This window comes from Peromyscus californicus, unplaced genomic scaffold, assembly GCF_007827085.1.
Source record: "Peromyscus californicus insignis strain IS unplaced genomic scaffold, ASM782708v3 Scaffold_18__1_contigs__length_77618521, whole genome shotgun sequence".
In the NCBI taxonomy this organism is placed as follows: domain Eukaryota; kingdom Metazoa; phylum Chordata; class Mammalia; order Rodentia; family Cricetidae; genus Peromyscus; species Peromyscus californicus.
In genome coordinates, this window is record NW_026294480.1 from 59,337,920 (window position 1) to 59,361,449 (window position 23,530).

A 23,530-nucleotide genomic window follows, 5' to 3' on the forward strand; every position below is an offset into this window, starting at 1 on the left:
GGAGCCTGTGGCTATAAACATGGGCAGTTAGCTACAAGGATGAAAACACAGAGCAGAGAAAGAACTACTTAGAAGTAGAGTCCACAGGACGCAGCGACTGGGCGCGGAAACAGACACGAGGAAGGCTGACATTATTCCCAGGCTGAAGGAACCTAGGATGCCTCCATCTCTGTCCCAAGGCTCTCTGCTATTTAAACAGCCTTGAAAGACGGTCTAGAACAAAGGCTGTCAGTGTCTTCACGCGGAAGAGCTGCAGAGAAGAGAGGATGAAGGACAGGCCCATCCGTTCCTTTCTGTTGGTCATGACCGACCTTCTTTTCTTCTAAGTGAACCTTCTCTGGGGAATTCACAAACATGAACTCATCCCACTAAAGAAAATATGTAATTCATAATTCCTAATCACTATTCATTAAATACAATAAAATAATTTTTGAAGACAGATTGCTAGACAAAAAGTTCTTGACTCGGGAAAACTAGCCCACCAATGCTTTGTTCTTGGACTGCAGCCAGAGTTGTGGGATGGAAATCTGTGTTTGGGGCTACTAGGGCAGGCCTGGCAAGCTGATGCAGATCTTAGTATCCAGAAGCAAGGTGACACTATGAAAATTGCTTTTGGAACTAAGTTCTAGGGAAGATTTAGAGTTCTAAAGTACACATTAGAAAAAAGGGCAGCGAGAAATTCATGTGTTAAAGATGAATCTGTGAGCCGGGCAGTGGTGGCGCACGCCTTGGGCGGATCTCTAAGTTCAAGGCCAGCCTGGTCTACAGAGTGAGTTACAGGACAGACAGGGCTACATAGAGAAACCCTATACAAAAAAACAAACAAGAGAGATGAATCTGTGAGGCCTCAGACAGAAAGGGGGATCATGCTACTGAAGACAGAGGAAGGTGATTCTTGTTAGAAGCAGCACAGAGATCTTTGCTGAACTGTGCTCAGTGTCTTGAGGAAAGTAGGGGTGAATGGCAGGTGGGCTTAGCCAGGAGCTGTGGTTCACACAGTCCAGCTTGGGAGGCTGAGGTGAGAGAACCACTTGAACCTGGGTTTAAGTCCAGTCTGAGGAGTGTAGTGAAAGTCCACAGCAAAGGGGGCGGGGCTGGAGGGCGGGGCGGGACGGGAAAGGGAGGAAAAAGAGGGAAGGGAGGGAGGAAGGGGAGGCAGGAGACAGAAGGGGGGGACAGGAGGTTGACATTGGATATTTAAATGAGGCTATTTCAAAAACAGCATGTTGCTGAAATGGCCCAGTTTTTCTTTGCTGCTAACAGTAAAATATGAGAGGTAAGAAATAAATTGGCCAAGCCAACAGGGCTGTATAGTGAGAACCTGTTGGAATAAGGTCCAGAATGGACTTGAGTGACAATACTTCAGAGTGCTTGTGAGAAAACACCAAGAACAAGACCAGAGTCTGTGACCTCCGTTTCTTCAAACACAGAATCGTTCTTAGAGTACGCTTTTGTGTCGTCCCCCCCCCCCCCCAGGTGTAGCAGACGGGAGTGAGTTGACTTCCGATTATTCATTACAACTGGCTACTGTTATTTATTTATTTGCCTCAATAGAAAAACATGTTTTCGCCAGGTGCATCTCGCCCTTGTGATTGGACACTTTACTCATGTGACTCCTCTGAACCCTCCGAGTATAAATTGTCTAATGTTCTCAATAAAGCTGTCTACTGCATGAGACTTTATTCTACATTTATGGACTCCATTCTCCCAGGTCTGCAGTGGTTCTCAATCTGGGGGTCACAACCTCCAGGGTCTGAGTAGCCTTGTTTTGTTTTGTTTTTCGAGGCAGGGTTTCTCTGTCCTGGAACTTGCTCTGGAGACCAAGCTGACCTCAAACTCAGAGAACTACTTGCCAAGTGCTGGGATTAAAGGAGTACACCACCACCACCCAGCGAGCAGCCCTTTCATGGGGGTTCCATATCAGGTATCCTGCATATCAAATATCTACATTACAATTCCTAACAGTAGCAAAATTACAGTTTTGAAGTAGCAATGAAAATAACTGTATGGTTGGGGTCCCCACAACATGAGGAGCTGTAGTATTAAAGGATCACAGCACTAGGAAGGTCGAGAACCACTCATCTACAGCAGTAAACAAGACCCTGTCTCAAAAAAGAAAGAAAAAAAAAAAAGAATTTGATGTTTACAAAGGAATTAAGATTTAAGTAAAAACGAATTAAAACTTGAAATTTTTAGAAAACCCTCAATCTAGCTCTATCGCAAACAATGAAAAGGATGTTCTGGAGGAAACACCAGGGGTGTGGCTAAAAGCTCAAGACGAACGTGGCAATGCACTTGAAATCCCAGACCTCAGGAGCCTGAGGTGGACAGACTGTGAGTTCAATGTCTGCCTGGGCCACAGAGCCATTTCCAGCAGCCTGGGCCACCTACAGACCTTGCCCCCAAACCAACCAACCAACCAACCAACCAACCAACAAAAAGGAGCTCATGAGAAAACTCATTTAATCAGCCATCTCCACAGAACCAGGGAGAAAGGGGAGTATACCAAAGAGACAATGGATGAAACAAATGAACAAAAACAGGTAACTTCTGGAATTTCTAGGCCATGTGCACTGTGAGGCAGGCGAGGCAGTCATCTGTCGCTAAACAAACAAAAAACAAAAAAAGCAAAAAACCCCAGAAGGGAGATCAGCCCGTACACAGCCCCATTTGCAACCATTTTTACCCAAGAAATGTTAACACAACCCCACTTTACACAGATACACAAAGCAGTATAAAGCAAAACATTTATGGACAATAAGTCATGAAGAAATTTATGTTGAAGCACTATTTGTAGACATATAATTTTCCCATTGTATGTTTTACTAAAGCTGAAAGTCAATTTTGGATGCTAACGTAATGGGTGTCTTCTTCATGCCTGCACTGCGTATCTGATATGAGGGACACAGCGGCTTCAATGTGTCACAGCTGATAACACCCAGTGGGGAGAATCAAACTGCGGTACGTCCATTTCCTGGAACGCAGCTCAGCAGCGAAAAGACACAAACTATCGACACGTGGGCCAGCACCTACTAACCTCCGGAGAAGTAGGCTGAGTGTCCAGTGCCACAGGTCACATCTCACAGTAACAAAGCTAGAGGATGGAGACATTCCAGATGGCTGGGGGTGGGCAACAGGAAACAGGGAGAGCACACAGGACCCCTTGCTTGGTACTTCAAGCATAAAAACTACACGTGTGACAAGACAGAGCTAGTAATACAAACAGAAACAAACCAAGTAACACTGAGCGGATCTGAGCCTGGCTGATGAATTACATCAATGTCAACATGCCAGAGCTTGGCAGGCACACTCATGAACTGTGAGGGACACAGGACATCTCTCTGTAGCTTATCTTTTAACTCAGTGTGAGTCTGCAGGAACCCCAAATAAAAACTAAGCAGCAGCTCACAGTGACCGCGACTCAGCTGATACTCACATTGTAAAAGGTGAGAGTCAAGCCTCCACTATGACACAGAAGACGTAGCGGTATCACAAATTCGTGAAAAAGTATCATTCTTCAGAGAAATGCAAAGTGAGATGCCTTTACACACCCACACATGAGCTAAAAAAAGACTGATAATAATAAATGTTGGCACATACATGGAAGCACCCAGAACTCAGACTGTTGTTGGTAGAAATAAAAAATGATATGTTCACACAGGAAAATGGGACATTCTTACAAATTTAAACATACACTTGCCATACCATTGAACTACACTTCTCCAAAGAGAAAAAGAAGCACATATCCACACAATGACTTATTTGTAGTAAATCTAGTAATAGTAATTTCATTAACAGTATGCAAACTGAAAAAACCTGAATGTCCATCATCAAACTGTGATTAAGCCATAGCTGGCATACCGGTCACTCAACAATGATGAAGGACTAACGATGATACAGGCAGCGGGTTAAATGGACGCTCAGAGTCATTACTCTGAGTCAAGAAGGCAAACACAACAGGGTGAGGCAGGGCTGAGTTCATGTAACACTCAACTCAGCTACAGTACAGAGGCAGACGCCTGTTATCTGGAGCACCTGGAGGAGGGAGAGGGAGCACAGACGTTTCCCCATCCTAACATGACGTAAAGGTTCTGTACCTGTGGTAGTGACTTCACGGGCACGCACATCCACCAAACAAGTCTACGGTAAGGTGAAGGGGGCAGCTGGTTATATGAAACCCTAATTCTGTAAGGCAGACAAGAAGGGGCTCCACAGCACCTTATCCACATGCATAAATAAGACATTCAGTTGGAAAGTCCATGGAAAATTACACCCGAGAAGGACACAGGATCAGACAGGCCAGACTTGCAGACTTTGAAATGAGGGCGTATATTCATGTCTATTTAAATCACTGACTCCTATTTTAGCTCATCAAAAGAAACCTCTCAAGGTACCCCAAGATGCTTTGGGACACAGAGCCTAGAGCAATGGTTCGAGATATTCCCAATGCTGTGGCCCTTTAATGCAGTTCCTCATGGTGTGGTGACCCCCACCATAAAATTATTTCATTGCTACCTCATAACTACAATTTTGCTACTGTTATGAATCATAATGTAAATATCTGATATGTAGGGTCTCTGATATGTGGTCAGTAGACTCTAAAGGTTCGTGACCCACAGGTTGAGAACCGCTGCCCTAGAGGCTGACAAGTGATGCTAATTACAAGCACTAGTTCATGAACTGCCATCTGTCAGTCTACAGCAAACTGTGAAACGTATCTTAAAAAATTCCACATGCATGGTCCTTCATGCAACACATTCAACCACCCAACGAGAACCCCCGGAAGAGGGGCCAGTGAGATGGCCCAGTTGGCAAAGACACCAAGCCTGGCCACCTGCGTTCAATCGCCGGGAGCCACACGGCAGAAGCCAAGAACCAACGCCCACCTGCTGCCCTCTGACTTCCACATGCACCCTCTGGCACACCCGCAGACACAAACTCAAAATAAATCAAAACGCAATTTTAAAAAAGAAAGAAAACTCTGAGGACCTTCCTTCGCAGCTGAAGCCTGCACACAGGTCAGGGGAGCTTCAGCACGTCAGACACTGGCCTTCTTACCTGACACTCAGAACTTTTCACAGATTCAGACTAAACATACTCGGTCATTACCTACCACAACAAAGGAGGGGCTGGAGGTTTAAGAGGCTGGCTGCTCTTGCAGAGGACCAGGGTGTGGTTCCTAGCACCCACATTTGTAACTCCAGTTCCAAGGGATCTGATGCCCAATTCCGGGCTCTAAGGGCATCAGATATGCACACTGTGCACTTCCATACACATAGGAAAAACACTCCTCTACACTATGACGGCTCTTCTTGGTTGTCAACGTGACTACATCTGGAATTAACCAAAGCTAAAGCAGCTGGGGGGGACCTTTTCCTAATTAAATTATTTGAAATGGGAAGACACACCTTTAATCCAGATCTTCTGATGCGTGAAACCCCACCTCCAATCTGGGCCACACCTTCTGCTGACAGTCTACATAAAGGACATGGAAGAAAGTTTTCAATCTTTGCCTGCTTGCTCTTGCCTAGCTAGCATGTCCATTCCTTCACTAGCACTGGAGTCTACTTCTTCAGGAGTCCAGTGAATACTGAAAACCAGCTGAGATGTCCCACTTTGTACAATGAACAACCACTAGATTCCTGGACCTTCCATTGGGAGACAGCCATTGCTGGACTAGCTGGACCACAGCCTGCAAGTCAGTCTGGTAAATCCCCTTTCGAAATATATTCAGATTCATTATATATGTTCTGTTCCTCTAGAGAACCCTGACCACCAATACATAAATAAACAACTTTTAAAAATAACAAAAAAGAAGAAATGATTAGGGCTGGGAATGGCGCTCCGTGGTGGAGCATTGCCTTGCAAGCACAGGCCTGGGCCCAACTCCCAACTATAATCAGTACCATTACTAAAAACGAAACAGCACGCTCTCCCCACTCCCAAGCTCACAATGCAGTCCAGCCTTTTGGAGACAGCCTTTACTGACGTCAAGACTAAGTTCTTTTAAGGGAAGAGGATATGAACCCATACGTCGAGGAATGACCAGGCGGGGACACAGCAAAAGGATGGCCATCTGCAAACCAGAAAAGAGAGAACACAAACACAAAGCTGCTGATGCCTGGGTCAGAGACCTTCAGGACCTTCTAAATTAACTCGCCCAGTACCAGGAGTTGTGTTATAGCTACCAGGCAAACTAATAAAGAATGTAAATGTTAAAATTGTCATTATAGCAACAATAAATTAAAAAGGGAGAGCTAAGCACACTTTTATTTTCCCACAGAAAGAATACAGAAAATGAAATGTATTATGAAAAATAAATTTTACTTTTACTTTTCAAATAACTCATTAAATGTAATAGTGACCATTTGTAGGAGACAAAAAAACTAATTAATTAAAATAACCAATTAAAGTATAACCAGTACTTTTATGTTAATTAAATAGTAGAAACAGCTATGTATAAAAAATGGCAGACTGGAACATGGCTCAGTGGCTAAAGGCACTGTACATGCAAGCTGGCCAGAGTTCAACCCCAGAGCCCAGGTAAAAGCTGGCAGCAATGGCATGCCTCTATAACGCTAGCACTCCAAGGAGACGGGAGGCAGAGGGGGGACATCGTCTAGAGGCTTGTGGGCCAGTCATCCTGCAGTGCCCAGCACAGCTGTGCAAACTAGAGACCCTGCCTCAACAAGGTGAGGTAACAACCTGCTGTGGATGATTGACTGGTTGATAAATAAAATGCTGATTGGCCAGTAGCCAGGCAGGAAGTACAGGCAGGACAAGGAGAGAGGAGAATTCTGGGAAGTGAGAGGCTGAGGCAGAGAGATGCTGCCAGCCGCCACCATGAGAAGCAGATGTAAAGATACCGGTAAGCCACAAGCCACATGGCAACTTATAGATTAACAGAAATGGGTTAATTTAAGATATAAGAACTGGATAGCAAGGAGCCTGCCATGGCCATACAGTTTATAAGTAATATAAGCGGCTGAGTGATTATTTTATAAGTGGGCTGCGGGACTGCAGGGGCTTGGCAGGACCCAGAAACTCTCCAGCTACAACAACTGACTCCCAAAGGCTGTCCTCTGACCTCCATATGCACATGATGGGGCATGCTTGCCTCCCCCTTAAACAAACAAACAAACAAACAAGTGTTGGGGGCTGGAGAGATGGCTCTGCAGTTAGGAGCACTGGCTGCTCTTCCACAGGACAGAGATTCCATGGCCAGCTCTCCCAAGGTGGCTCACCACCATCTGTAAACTCAGTTCCAAGGGAATCTAACCTCCCCTCTTCTGACCTCTGAGGACATCAGGCTCACACATAGTACACCACATACATGCAGGAGAAACATGCATGTAGCGAAAACATGAATGCACATAAAATAAATCTAAAAAATAAAATTTTAAAAGAAAAAACTATCTCTAAAGATACACAACTACTACATATGAAAATACTGTAAATCTCACTGTAGCAAACTTAGACTCCCCTCTTATGGACCCCAGGCTCTTGAAATCTGAAGCCAACAGAGAGAGCTGGGGGAATAGTGGTATCTCAAGGAGAGGTTTCCTTCTACTTTGTCCTATCTGCCATCTTACATATGACACTTACCTAAGAGGAAATCCTAAACCTAAAAGAAGAAACCTTTAAGGTGTATTCAGGTTAAGAAAACGCACACAAAATGGAATTAGATAGGAACTAAACAGCAAGTGCTCTCTGGAGAGAGAAATGAACAATGAGAAAGAATAAAACATCAATTTAAGACCCGCCAACCTCTCACCCAGACATCACCTCGCTCGGTCCTAATGGAAACCCAGCTAGTTCCTCTTACACACGGGCAGACAGGGCCTTCTCTTCAGTCACCCCGTGTCCTGACCCATTCCCTCAAACGAGAAACTAGACAACACGATCCAGATACTCAAGCAAAGGTCTGGTTCTTGTTTAACAGAAAAGACAGTCTTCAAGGCAAACACGGATCCTGCTGTGCTGCCCCAGGAGGGAGCTAGTAACTGAGGTCCAGGGGAAGGACGCAGCCCCGACTTTCCCACAGCTGCCATCATGACCTCCCAGAAGCGTAACTGCAGACCATCCCCAGCTCCCTTTGCTTGTCACCGACAGAAGGACTGGAAGAGCCGGCACACCCGGCTCACTCAGTGAGTGCGCTTTCTCCTCCTGCCTCCAAGTCGCCGCCTTCATGATGTGTATTCAAAACCGACCAGCAGGGTGAACTAGATGACCCTTAGAAATTAAGAAACGTGTATACATTTCAAGATGTTTGAAATCACATTGAATTGGCAGCATCTGAAGCACTCTGCTGAAAAGCTGGGTCTGTTTCAATGCAGGCTTCTTTATCTACCCGGGTCTGCACTTACTGCTAAGCTGCAGCATTAGAGAGCCAACTTTATTTTTACACAAGCGACACCTTGTGGTGTTAAATGGTATAACTTTTCCCATCCCGTTCCGTCCAAAGTAGGCCTAAAAGTTTGAAGAACAGGAAATGCACCGCTGAAAAGCAAAACAAACCCTCCTCCAGAATAATCCACAGCACAGCTCCGAAGCACCATCTACCAGCTGTGCAGAACAACCTGGGAGGTGGAAGTGAGTCTGGAGAGTATTAATGGCCTTTCTTTTTCATAAATCTAAACTCACTGAACTTCCCGCCTTTCTCCCAGCCCCTGGGAAGGGCAATATAAACGAGGAGGAAACTGAGACTAACTGGCACAGGTGCCCATCAGTGCCACTCAAAATATTATCTGACAAGGTCTGCTCCGAGACACAGAAACTCAGAGCACACACACTTGGAAACTTGGAAGAGCAATTTGACAGTATAATTTTATGTTTATGGAATCTAATAAAAATGGGGGCGGTATTTTACATGCTTTTTTCCACTTTATTTTTCTAGTAATTGATTTTTATTGAATTTTATAGAAGTATTCATCCATGACAGTCTGAAATATTTAAAAGAAAAGCTCTTCAGCAGTTTGGGAACAGAGACCACACAATACTCCTGTCAGTTTTACTGTGGTGTGACTTACAATAGCATTCTCCAATTCTAAGAGTATACTCTGTTCAGTTTGCGCACACGTGCCAAGTCCTGTGATCACTATCAACCCCAGAACATTCCCTTCTCCAAGCTTGCCTGAGACACTTCATAACAGGCTCGCTCACACTCCTGACCCATCTCCAGCACCCTAACAGGTTACCACCACTTTGACCCTGTCTTTTCTAGAACTGCATATAAGCTGAGACCTCGTAGAAACTGGAATTGCACTGTGTCCTCTTCAACACAGACTGAGCCAGAGGTTCTCAACCTGTGCATCACAAACCCTTTGGGGGTCAAACAACCCTTTCACAGGGGTCACTTAAAACCATCTGCATATCAGATATCTACATTATAATTCAAAACAGTAGTAAAATTACAGTTATGAAGTAGAAACCAAAATAACTTTCTGGTTGGGGGTCACCACATGAGGAACTGTATTAGAGGGTCATGGCATCAGGAAGGTTGAGAACCACTGGATAAGCAATCCTTCCATGACAAATCCATTTCCCATCAGCAACTTCTCTCAATAACACCCATCCAGGTTTCAGCTCTCAGGTATAATTTAATTTTTGTTTATTTAAGAGGACTAGTTTTGAGACAGTCTCCCCACATAGGCCAGGCTGGCCTCAAACTCCAGATCTTCATGCCCCTGCCTCTCTAATGTATCACTGTGCCAGGTGCATTTGTTTTCTGACATATAAAAACTGTACATATTTATGGGATACCACATAATATCTTGATACATATATACAGTGCACTGTTCAAACCAGGGTGAGCACACCTGTTTTCTTTGCAATACGTGCGTGCGCACGCACGGGTGGAGGTCAAAGAACACCTCTCAGGAGCTGGCTCTCCCCCAGGTCACTGGGCTGGCACTGCAAGGGATTTTACCCCACGCATCTTCTCTCTGTTGAAAACACTCCAAGTCTTTTCCCCAGGCCTTCTGAAATGAATACGCACTAGTTATGACCTAGTCACCTACGGTTACCTTCTCTTCCCTCCCTCAAAGCAGCTCAAGAGCTGTGCACCACTAAGAGCAACACCTGAGGCTTAAATCCAAAAATGAAGGTTCAGCAGAAGTGCTGGGGGCAGTGACAGAGGTGCGCCCCAACAGGAGACATCTAAATCTTAGGGGTGTGGAAGGACAGACGACACACTGAGAAACTCCGGACAGGAAGACACAACTCCTGGAGGTAAAGGGCGAGTGTGAATGGGTCTGTAGGGAAGGGCTGGGAGCTGCAGCTGGATGCATGCTGCACAGCCAAGGGCACCAACCTTCCGACACGTTTGCGGAACATCACCGGGCGGAGACGCTTTCATCATCCACACTTCCTCTGGATCCTCAGAGCTCTGCACAGCTTTATTTAGGCATGTGTTGTTCACTCGCAACATACAAAAGTGCAAAAAAAAAAAAAAACTCCAGCCACAACTGCTAAACCGCTAGAACCTTTACCCATCCAGTCACCCCTCATCAACTCTCCAAAAGGAGAAACCACAATGACCCAAGTGGAGACGGAAAGCTGGAAGAGCCACACAGACAGATGCTACCCTAGAGGTACGGGAGGAAAAGAGCACTGATGGATGTACAAAGCCTGACACGATGGGAGTCGTTCAAAGTGACCGCTGACATGAAGACAGTGGGGGACAGGAAGGTCTGAACAAAAAATCACAGCCTTCTTAGGTTGCTGTTCTTTTCAGATTCACCAAAGCTTTTATTCTAAATAGCCAGAATCTGATCAAAACTTGAGATGGGGACGGGGGACAAATGGCAGAAACTAAATGATGAGGGGAGACGGAAGGGAAGAAAAGAAATATAGAAACAAATCCACGGCTGATTCCAATACTAGAGTCACCAGGTAGAAATTGTAAAATAATTAAATATGGTCACAAATCACAACTAAAAGATGGACAAAATAGATAATACAATAAAGACAGCCAGTCAGAATAAACAAACAAACAAAAAAAGGATATTCAGAACTGAAAAATACAGGACCTGAGGTAAAAAGCCCTCTGGGAAGTTTTAACACCAGACTAAGAACTGAAGGCAGGGTCCAGGGAAAACATGCAAATCAAAGCCCAGAGACAAGGGCAGGAAACAGCTCTTCTAGGCCATCAAAACACCTGACAGAGGCTGGGCGGTGATGGCGCGCACCTTTAATCCCAGCACTCGGGAGGCAGAGCCAGGCGGATCTCTGTGAGTTCGAGGCCAGCCTGGTCTACAGAGTGAGTTCCAGGAAAGGCACAAAGCTACACAGAGAAACCCTGTCTCGAAAAACCAAAAAACAAACAAACAAACAAACAAAAAAAAAAAAAACAATGAGCACCAAAAGCAAGGATAAGAAATCAAAATACAAAAATACCTGAAGAAGTTGTTCCAAACTGAGAAAGACTTGAAGTCACACATTAAAAAAAAAAAAAATCTTAGGAAAAGGGTAAAGATAAAAATGGTACTAAGTGTAACAGTCAAATGACTGACAACAATGAGAACCCACCCATAAAAGCATCCCCAAATTAAACACATTAACGAGACAGAGGTCTGTAAAGCTCTAGAAAGGGACAGATAATAAATATTCCAGGCTTTAACAGTCACACCGTCTCTAATGTAATACTCCTCTCTACTGCAGCATGAACAGCTACAGATAACACATAAGTAATCAGGCATGCTTATGTCCAAATAAGACTACGCAGATGGGCAGGCCTTCCTCACCACTGACAGCCACTTCAGAAGATATTATGTCAACACTAGAAGATAATGGAAAGAATTAAAGAGCTAGAATATGTCTAAAAAAAAGGGAACATACAATTCTAGACCTACTGAAATATTACATATTTAATGATTTTACTGTCAGTCACCGGGGAACCTGATATAACCCATCTGGAAGCTAACTCGGCAAAGCCACCATTTAATTTAATGTTCAATAAACTCTGACTTACAATTCTACCTATAATCAGGCAAAGTGGCGCAACCTTTAATTCCAGCATTTGGGAGGCCGAGGCAGGTGAATCTCTGTGAGTTCCAGGTCAGCCTGGTCTACAAACCAAGATCTAGGACAGCCAGGGATGTTACACAGAGAAACCATGTCTAAGGAAAAAAAAAATTGCTATAAGCAGATGAACTCACACAAGTGTGTGTGCAAAACTGTATACTGCAGAACTGCTTATGCTTGATAGAAGTGAAATCAATCAATTGTCCTTCAAGAACGGAGTATATTAACTTCAAGGAAAACAGTATTGTGGCTAAAGACACTGAACTAGTTCCTTATGGTAATACGGAAAGATCTCCAGAATATATTAATTAAAAAGGAAGACACAGAAAGAATGCTGTATCTGTCTGCGTAAAACCCTTTGACTTTTTTCTTCTAAAAAATAGGTAAGAACTTTTCCATTGTGGTTAACTGTGATAGTAGTCGAATGAAGTTACACATCATGTGTTTATAACATACACTTAACTCAGCCCCAACGTTTTCTGTAACTTAACCACTTTACTTTGCTGTCATATTCAAAGACAAAGTCTGGAAAAAGTGTATGTGGCTGGCATCATTCCCATATAACTGATAGAGAAACCAGCACAGAAATCAAACCATGGGAGAAGCTGACCTCACTCAACCTTCATTATTACACCATCATAGGACTGGGATTAGTGAAACACGGAATTAAACAAAACTTATTTCCAAATCCAATACTGTGAAGAAGCATGTAGGAAGTACAAACTCTGTAATTAACAGCGTTACATGACTTCCTTGCTACTCACATTCTACCATGAGAAAAAACACTGCATTTTTTTTCTTTTACACTCTAAATTTTACATAAAGAAAACTGATTGCTGGAACCATAGTAAACACTGATTGTAATTATTCTCAATGGCAGTCTAAAATGTCTGTGATATACTCCTATGTAAGTCAAAATACATTTTATTTTCACTGATAGTGCTTGGGCTGTATTTGGTTAACATTAGCTCATGTAGAATCATCAGCTCAAAATTAATTAGTATTACAGAATAGTGTATTCCATCCAAACAATTCATCTTTGTTGGCTCACACGCCTCACTGCTACTGGCGTGCCACCATGATAATGGGCATGGTGCCACAGTAACAGATGGGCATAAACACAGACATGCCAAGCAGTCAGTTGGTGCATCAAGTCTGAGTATTAGTATTCACTCTTCCTCCAAGAAATTCATCAACTACATGAGGGTAAATATAAGTTTTCTAAAACTGTGTTAGCAAGATATGCCAACTCAAAGCTAGATTAATTTTAAAACTCTTTTTTTTAAAGCAAACATGTTTCCAAGGCCACTGAAGGTAAGTTTCCCATCTGATGTGTTGGATCAGCCTTCTGTGTAGGGAACTGGAGAGACAGATAAGCAATCTCTACTGAGATAAGCTCCTCCCTGAAGCACTTGAAAAGGTATGTTTCCAAAACGCAACTTTGAAAAGGTCACATGGTGACACTGTCAAGCTGGACAAGCTCTGGAATGGCACTATGTGTGTTCTTACAGTACTGAATTCTACCCGTGGGGAGCTGGCTCCAAACCTGGAGCAGGAACGGACAACACCAAACTGGGAGGGGTGTGGTATTAACTACTGGTAACTACTCACAGCTATCAGCAAATACAAACTGTTTATGGTAAAGAAGTTAACAGTCTATACTTAACAGTTTGTTAGATCTCTTAATCCTCAAAATGACTCAGAGTGGAGGTTCTACTGATACCCTCATCCCTATTTCAGACCCAAGGAATCCAGGGGCCAAGAAAGGTAAGTAGCCTGCCAGGTACATTAACCCCTCTGTGACAGGCTTGCACTCCAGGCAGACTAACTGCAGAGTGGGCTTGCCTGAGTAACATGCCTTCCTGACTCAAACTCACCCAAAGCCATGGACCTGTTGTGATCTTTCTCGTACAGAAGGGGGTTTGGCATTTGTACTAAATCTTAAACACAATGCATGAACTGTGTGTACAGTCAACCTCCACAGCTTCTCCACACTGAATTCTCTGTTCTTGGCTTTCCAAGTGAGCACCAATTCTCCTCTCTCTTGGCTTTACTAAGAGTCCACATTGGCCTTTTCACATATCACACACTGCCACTCAATGGTGTCCAGCATCATTATCAAATGTCTACCACCAACCTAGATACAAAGAGTACACATTGGCCTTTTCATATACCACACACTGCCACTCAATGGTGTCCAGCATCACTATCAAATTTGTAACCAGCAAATGTCTATCACCAACCTGGGTATGAGGCTACATCCACCAAGCTGACTGCTTAAAGAATGTTCATCTATCAACTCAAACTCAACAGATCCAAAACAGAACTCAGCACCTTCCTTCCTCACTCCAAACTTGCTCATCATTACAGAATACCATTCTCATGCTGGTCCAATTTAATACCCCAAATGTTTCTAAACTAAATCTCTTTAAATTCACCACTCTTCTACTTAGAATTCTTTGTCAGCTCCTTACTGTGCAAACTTCCATGACAAAGTCCATAAGTGCCATATAACTCATGATACAGGCTCTGGCTACCTCAGACTTCTCACCAATCTTCTTCATTGTCTCCCAGCTCTGTGTTCTGCTCAAACTCAACTTTTTCATGTTTTCAGTGAGCTCTAAATCACTGTGCATAAGCCAGTAGTACTCCTTGGATGTTCGGTCATACTATACCACCACCCGATGTGGTAACTGGAGTCCTACAGCCTCATTCCAATGGGAATGAGAAACTGAGTCTGTCATTTCAATTACAGTTAAATAATTCCACTGGGCTAGCAACACAGCTTTGAACCTGTGTCTTTTTGATCCCTCTGCCAGCTACAGACAGGTATATGAGGAAAGTCTTCATAAGAGTTCCCATCATTAATACTCATTCTTTCTTAGGTAATTCTGTTATAATTAATGAGGTCTCAATCTGTGTGTGAATATACATATATTCTTATTTGCATGCCACAGTTGTTTACTGTCGTGTGTGTGTGTGTGTGTGTGTGTGTGTGTGTGTGTGAGAGAGAGAGAGAGAGAGAGAGAGAGAGAGAGAGAGAGAGAGAGAATGTGTGTGTCCTCTAACAACACCTAAAAAGCATATTCCTCAGAACAAAGCCCATCCTGGAAGGGGAATCCACGTCTCTAGGAGTTAACCAATTCTCTCTGGGCATCAGGGTGGAGCTTATTTTAGAGCTGCTGTGCGTCTACTAAGTGTTCTGTGAGGAAAGAGGGTATTATTTCATGGCTCTCCTCCTAGAGGAGAATACCCCAGCACTTAGTGCGCCAGCTTCTCCTTTTTCTACCCATTCTCACCCAATCCTTTTCGCTGGCCTCGTTTCTCCCTTACGCTCCAGACTCACTGCCTATTTACAAACTCTACTTCCACGCCCAACACAATCTCCAACTTAACATGCCCAAGTCCCTGGCCCCTTAGTGCTGGCGTTTTGTGTGTCTGCCTGTTGTCTTTCTATAGTCCTCTTCACAGTATTCAGTAGCAATTCTAAACTTCCCCTGCACAGACACAGGAGCTCAGGGCCATGCCTGCTGTGTCTCTCACATCCATCTACTGTAGCTAAGGCATCAGCAACTCCATCAACCTGCGGCCGAGAGATCATCTTCTTGCTGGATATTGCACATCTCTTGGCTGGTCTCCCATCTCAGACCTGTAAATGACTGCTAGTTTAGGAGCCTTTAAGGTCTTTCAAAAGGTAAACGGGGGCATCCCATTCTTTCCGCAAACCCCTCAATGGCATTCCTTCTCTCTCAGGGTAAAAATCTAAGTCTTTACAAGGCCCTTTGAAAGCTGGCCCCATCCTGCACCCCAACTTTCACCTCTTCTTATCTCATCTTCTACTAATTTATTTACTGTTCCTCCTGTGCTTACTCCAGCCACACTGGCCTCTCTGTGATCTTCACATGGGTCAGATTCTCCTGCCTTGATACCTAAGCAATAGTTATGACTTGTGGCTCAACAGACACCCACGTGTAGCTTCCTCACCTCCTTCACGTATGCGCTGCTGGACTTTCTCCTGGCTCTACACTGGATACTCCAGCCCAACCTCACTCTAAACTACCTTCCCCTCTTCCCCCTCCTTCCCCTCCCCCTCCTGCCTTCTTGACAATCAGACTCTAAACTATCCTCCTCCTCCTCCCCCCTCCTCTCCCCCCCCCCCCCCCCAGCATTAAGAGCAGTGCCTGGAGCCAGGAGATAGCTCAGAGGGTGAAGACATACACCACCAAGGCTGCCCATCTTAGTTCGATCCCTGGGATCCATTTGGTGAAAGGTGAGAACCAATTCCCAAAAGCTGTACACTGATTCCAACATGGACTAGAACACACTCACAGGCACATAAGAATACACATACTATATACATACATACACACGCATGCACACACTAAAAGGAAGAGGGGAGGGAGAGAGGGAAGGAAGAAGATTTTTAAAGAGCAATGCCTAGCATGCAGACAGCATTCCTATGTGTTGAATCAATAAACTATTTCTAAAATGTGTTAGTTCCTGAAATACATCAGTCCCACGATTGACACTTAGCAGTTAACCATGTTCTAAATACACACTCTGCTTTCTTGGCAGAACAGACTCCAAACCCTTAGCTATGGAGCCCGTTACAATCTGGCCCCGCCGTGCACGCCCCTCCTCACCACTCTGTCCCTCATGTTTACTGGTTTCTTCCCCTTCCTTCACGGTCGTATTCTTAACCCACCCCAAGAGTAAAGATGGCTTTGGAACCAGACTCATCTACAGCCTCCCCCTTGTTCGGCCTCCATGCCAACTCCCCCTGAAGGATTCTCTCGGCAACACAAATAACCAGGCCATCAGCGAGCAGACGTTGGCTACAAACTGTCTCCTTGTGTGGATCAGGCTTGCTGTGCCTGATATGCTAAATGTCTTCCCTAAATACAACCAGCACTGTTCATAATATGAAATACAGGAAATCATTTCCTCTCTGATTATTCTACTTTGGGCTCTTCACTTTAAATTTTCCATTTGGACTGGGGGCAATTTGTTTTTGTCAGTGGCTCATTTATATACACCAGCGCGACGCTGTCATATTATTTTACTACGACACATTTGTCATTCTGTGAGTGTAACTTTAATGCGGTTTTTTTAAAAAGAACATTTCAGGGAGCCATCTGTCTGCTTTTTGTTGTGGCTGATGTTTAAGATCATTCCTTGGGAAGAACAACGCTCAGAGCGGAGTGTTTCCCGAGACAACACGATCTCACAGCTCACAATCTGAAAAGTCCCAACTGCGAGGACTGGGATTTTCAGAAACGCTGGTGATCTAAAAGGACCTATACCAGGGGGGGCAGCTTGCTGGCTGAGCAGCTGTTAAGCTGGGGCTGGTTTTCCACCAAGAACAAGCCACGTGAGGGAGAACAAGGACACTCCAGAAAGGAGGACCCTGCTCACAGGCACACTCCATCACATTTTTACTCTTCACATGTAGTTTAGGATATACTTCAAGAATTAAATTATATTAATAATGCCATTCAATAGGTACATCACACAGGAAAGGTGAGAATTCCAATACAATTTACGGTAAGCCTGTACCCGTATTACTGTCAGGAGACAAATGACTACAGTCTACAGTAGAAACACCATGGGCTGGGAGTCCAGCTCAAGGTAGACCACAAGCGTAACACGTACAAGACCCTGGTCCAATCCCAGCACCAAGACAAGCCCAGAGGAACGCACTCAGAATGAGCCCAAGTGTGTAAGAAACTACGCCTTCGAAGAGGATGAGACTTTAAACTTTGATTGACATGACAACTCCAAGTTAAGTAAACCGAACACAGCCGAGACAAAGCAATACCATGAAGAAAGTGACTGTTCTGAAACAATACACAGTTAACTTCAGGGGATACTGTCCAAGACCAGGCCAGCTACCTTCTGTGTAGGGGCCACAGAACGAATCACATTACCCCCTCATTAAAGGGCGCAGGGGATCAACCATGCCCAATACCCCCAGCCACCGTCTGCTGCCCCTCCTGTGTGTGTGTGTGTGTGTGTGTGTGTGTGTGTGTGTGTCTGCACATGGGTGCAGGCTGGAGTTGCAGGCAGTTGTGAACCACCATGTAGGTACTGGAAACCGAATTGCAGGCCTCTGCAAGAGCAGCAAGTGCCCACAACTCTCTCCGAGCCTTCACTCCGGAACAGCACAAGCTAATTAGACAGTGGTCGTTTGATCTGAATCCCTGAACAGAGTAAAAGGACCTGAAAACACCTGTCAGGCAAAATTATGAACCAAAAAAATATTTTCCTGATCCACTCCACATAAATTATGTCATTTAATATTACAATGTGTAAGGTCTCTAGGTCACTGTTTCTCAACTTGTGGGTCACGACCCCTCTGGAGGTTAAATGACCGTTTCACAGGGGTCACATAAGATATCCTGCATATTAAATATTTGCATTATGATTCATAACAGTAGCAAAATTACAGTTATGAAGTAGTAACAAAAATAACTTTATGGTTGAGGGGGGGTCATCACATCATGAGGAACTGTATTAAAGGGTGGCAGCATTAGGAAGGATGAGAACCACTGCTCTAGGTAAATGTTCAACAAATATCCATTGAGTTTCCAGAATCCTAAGCACACAGAATTACTAAATAATATAAACATATCCATCAGAAATACCATAGTAAATAAGAAAGAAGACCAAGTTCTTAGTATTGGAACATAAAAAAAGAATTCAATAAAAAAATAAAAACATGCTACAGATCCTAATCAAACTAATTATCAATGGGAATTGAAACAATCACATAAGCACATACTCATACTGTGACACCAGGACACCTTTTAAGCTGTGTCAAATAATGTTTTACTATTAGTGAAGTACTGACCCCTGGAACTGGCTTACTTTGAAAAACCTACTTAAGGACCTCCTCTACACAGACTGTCTCATTCGGTGCATGTCAACTGCCTTCTGGAAAGACAGGGAAAGTGGCAGATACACAGCCAGACCTGTGACAACTCCATACAAACCGGTGTGTGACCTCCACTCAGCAGCCGTGAGAAGCACTGGATTCAAGAGTAGAGGCAATGATGGAAATGTTCGAGGTTGATACTATGAAGCTGATAATGCAATGCACTGGTGTAATATACCCACTCAGGAAAACATGCAGCCAGTGCTTTAGTAGACTCTAAACCTGCTCTGTGGATCTGAAGTAACAAACCCACCCCGAGTGGTCAGCAGAGGGTTTGAACCGTCACCTTTCAGTGTAGTTCAGTGGGGGATGGGCTGCTAATCTTTAATTACTAGAAGCAAGGGCCTCTGCAGCCTCCATTCTATTCACTCTCTCTCTGTACTCTTTCCTGATTCTTCTATTTAGCCACACACAGGTTTTAGCTACACGATTGGCCCATCGTCTACAAACTCTCCCAAGGTGGTTGAACTATCTATCCCCAAGCTTTCCCAGCTGCAGCCTAGAGCCTTGTCCAAATCACTCTCAATTAGCATGGGTCCCTTCCTACCACTCTCCTGCTCTACATTCTTGACCTAAATAACACTCCCTCAGACCTTAAGCTCCAGCATTACCACGTCAGTGAAGCTCTTACCAATTCTCCTATGTTAGTCTAGATTCTAGTTTAGAAATAATCTGGGCATTGTGGCCCACGCTTGTAAGCCCAGCACTGAGGGAGGCTGAACAAAGAGGGTTGCTGTGAGTCTGAGGCTAATCTGGTCTACACCCAGTGAGTTTCAGGTCAACCTCAAGATCCTACTTCAAAAAGAAATAAAAAGATAGATAAAAAGGAAGAGGAAGAAGTGATGGGGAAGAGAAAGAAGGAAAGAGAGAAGAGAGAAGAGGAGGAAGAGAAGGCCAAAGCTTTCTTTCAAATACATTGTCTTACAAAACACTCCCAGAAGCCAGAAGCCACGTGGTAGCGGTGCATGCCTTTAATCCCAGCACTTGGGAGGCAGAGGCCAGCCTGATCTACAGAGTTCCAGGACAGCCAGGGTTACACAGAGAAACCCTGTCTTGAAAGAAAGAAAAAAAAAAAAATCCCAGACCAGGCAATTAATCACACCCTTTCTAGAAACGAGGAAACTGAAATTTGAGGAAATCAACCAAGTTGAACATAAAGCACTATTATTGGAAAGCACTTATTTAAACCTAGTCTCCTGTCTCCTGTGACACTCTAATACACCACAATGCTCCCAAAGGCAAGGAGACTCCGGACACCTTGTGCTCTGGTATCCTACATTTGCAATCACTCTGCTTCTATCGCACTGAGTGGGGGAGAGAGATGGATGACAGCCCAACGAGTTAGCTAAAAGGAGTCAGTTCTAGTGGCCTGTGGTGGTTTGAAGGAGCATGATCCCTACAGGCCCATACGTTTAAACGCTTGGTCCCCGTTAGGAACTGTTTGGGAAAGGATTAGCAGACAGGCCTTGTTGGAGGAGACACGCTTCTGGGAGTGGGCTGAGCTTTCAAAAGCCCACACAGGCCCAGTCTTGCTCCCTTTGTCTGCTGCCTGCGGACCAGGATGTAAAGCTCTCAGCTACACTGCCCCACCATGCCTATCTACACCATGATCACGGACTCACCCTCTGAAACTGTAAGCAAGCCCCCAATTAAATGCTTTCTTTTAGAAGAGTTGCCGAGGTCATGGTGTCTCCTCACAGCAGTAAAATAGTGAGCCAATTACAGTTCTCAGTGAACTAGTTTAGAGTTGTAAGAAAGTTAGCAGTGAGCAGCTAAAGGCTCTAAACAAAGAAATAAGGTGATAGAATTGCTAATTTACCCTGGTACAATCAGTACATACAGAAACACATGATGAATACCACAATCAACATCATAAATATATACTACTACTGCACGGTAATAAAAATTTTTAAATGATGCCTTAAATTTTTTAATAAGATACATAAGATACTTAGAAATTCAGAAGAAAATCAGGACATTGACTAGTCTTACCTGAGTCATCTAGAAATTACTTTGCAATTAAATGCTTAAGCCAGAAAGAAATGTGAAATTCTTTCTTTACACACACACCCAAATGGACTAAGATAAAGGAAGGTTCTCTCCTTTTTTTTTAAGATAAAGAAAAATAACTTAGAAGAAAACTAAAAGTAGTGAAAGTATAGACTATTCCAAAAGAAAAGGGAGCAATGAGTTAGTTCTTTACATTTCAAAGTGAAGAAGGAAAATCCTCAATCCCAGTGAACTAACACGCCGGGGAGACTAACAACAACTGTGCTGGGCAGCTGCTCTCATAAAGCTATATAACCTTCCCAAAGCTGACCGTGTTTGAAGGATTACACAGAAAATTCTGAAATCAAGACTGACTGGGGATTGACTGAGAAGAGATGAGACAGTCAGTGAAGTACTAAAGAACGTACAGGAGAGAGCACACGGAGGAGGACGCGGAGCCAGGCACAGCACACAGCAGGAAAGGCGGGTTCACAAGACTGATGTCTCCGACTAGGGATGGCTCAGCAGTGAGGAGCACCTGAGTGCTCCCAGCATCCGCACCAGACGGCTCGCAGCCGTGTTTAACTCCAATCCCAGGGGACCGACGCCCTCTTCTGGCCTCCTTGATCACCCACACTTACATGCATATACTCACACAGACATAGAGACACAGACAGACGGACAGAGACACACACACGCGCACGCGTGCATACACACACACACACTCAGACACATAAATAAACATAAAATAAATCTTTCAACAGAAGTATCATAATTGACTGCTGAAGACTTTAATGAGAAAGCTCTCTACATGGTCTCAAGGTATCTTCCCGAGAACAGATTGCGGGGAGGGCGTGGATAAAAACAGTAATGATATAGTCAAGATACCAGAAAAGCCCTTAGCTGGGAAAATTAGGAAGATAGTGGATGTCCTGTGTCTCTAGCCATAACAGCTGGAAGACATGTTACCTATGGCAATGCTCTAGTCAGAGCCATGTAACCCAAACCGAAAGATGAAGAAACACCAACAAATCCCTGTTGATTACTATGCTATAAAATAATTGACTGGTACTTTTTAAATATGTCAAGGGTGTTGGAACCCACCGAGGTTTCCTAGTGGCTTTACCCAGCAGGACTGCATGAGAAGATGATTGGGCCATGGGCCTGCATACCAGGTGTTTGGAAGGACCTACACTTGGTTATATCTAGCAGGGGGAGGTCTTTTGCCCCTCCCCTTGGCATTGTTATAAAAAGCCCTTTTGAATAAAGTTCAGGGCTGGTGGGTTTTCACCCAGACCCTCCCAAGGCTATCCTGTGTTTCTGTCCTTCCTCTTGCCATCTAAGTATCTCTTTCTAACTAAATAATCCTCACTTCTCCCTACTCAAGAGTACCCTGGTCGTAAAAGTGAGAGCTGGTCCCCCCACACAAGGGGTCATGTGAGGTGAAGAAAGGCTAAGAAATCATTAAGGGAGGTTGAAGGGATATGATCACTGTATGAAATGTTGTAGGATACTAGACTAGATGCCATACTAATGAAAAGCATACTAAAAGAAAGAAAGAGGCAACACTGGAACAAAGGGAGAAACTGGACTGGTTACTATTCTGTATCAATATTAAACTTCTTGATCGTATCTGTAACAACAACTACATAAGAGACAGTTTTTATTACCAAAAACAGAAACTAAGCTTTCAAGGGTAAAGGGCATGATTTAAACAACTTAATCTCCATGGTTCCGAAGATAACAATTCATGTGACATGTGTGCATGTGTGTGTTCTCGTAAATGGGAAGGGAAGGGAGGGGAGGGGACAGGGGCGGGTGAGCAGCACAGCGACTCTTGTTTTGATTGGTGATTCTGGACTAGAGACAGCTCCGTGGTTAAGCGCACAGGCTGATCTTGCAGAAGACCCCAGTTTTATTTCCAACACCACAATAGGCAGCTCACAACAGCCTGCTCCAGAGATCTAATGCCTTCTCCTGGCCTCCAAGGGCACGGCACAAACCCCACACCAAGACATGTAACTGAAAAGTGAAAAATGAAGAACGATAATTGGTGATTCTACATAAAGAGTGATCCTCCTTACAAATGCTGAAGAAAAAAACCTAGAATGACTTGAAAGTAAAAACAAACAGAAAAGAAGCTATTCAAAGCAACCCATTAAGAAGCAGAGCCAGCCAGGCGGTGGTGGCGCACGCCTTTAATCCCAGCACTCGGGAGGCAGAGCCAGGCGGATCTCTGTGAGTTCGAGGCCAGCCTGGGCTACCAAGTGAGTCCCAGGAAAGGCGCAAAGCTACACAGAGAAACCCTGTCTCGAAAAACCAAAAAAAAAAAAGAAGCAGAGCCAAAGAGCGGGGTGTGGTGGGTCGCGCCTGCAAACACAAGCACTCGAGAGTCTAAGGCAGAAAGATTACAAGTTTGAGGCCAGCCTGGGCTACACAGAGAGCGCCTGTCTCCAAAGACTTTTTTTTTTATGAGAACTCAAGAGCTTAAGTGGCCACTTGCAGAACAGGAGTGTTTGTTTCTGCTGACTAACTCCACGAGACTGCAGTTCAGGAGCCAAAATGTGCCAACTCCTGAAAGCT

The 23,530-nt window shown here is 44.2% G+C and overlaps 1 protein-coding gene across 4 annotated transcripts in view; it reads right to left on the minus strand.

The window, feature by feature from the left end:
• The window catches only part of Ap3b1 (adaptor related protein complex 3 subunit beta 1), a 218,690-nt gene that overhangs the window by 192,840 nt on the left and 2,320 nt on the right, over nt 1–23,530 (minus strand). The gene's annotated exons all lie outside the window — the stretch shown is intronic.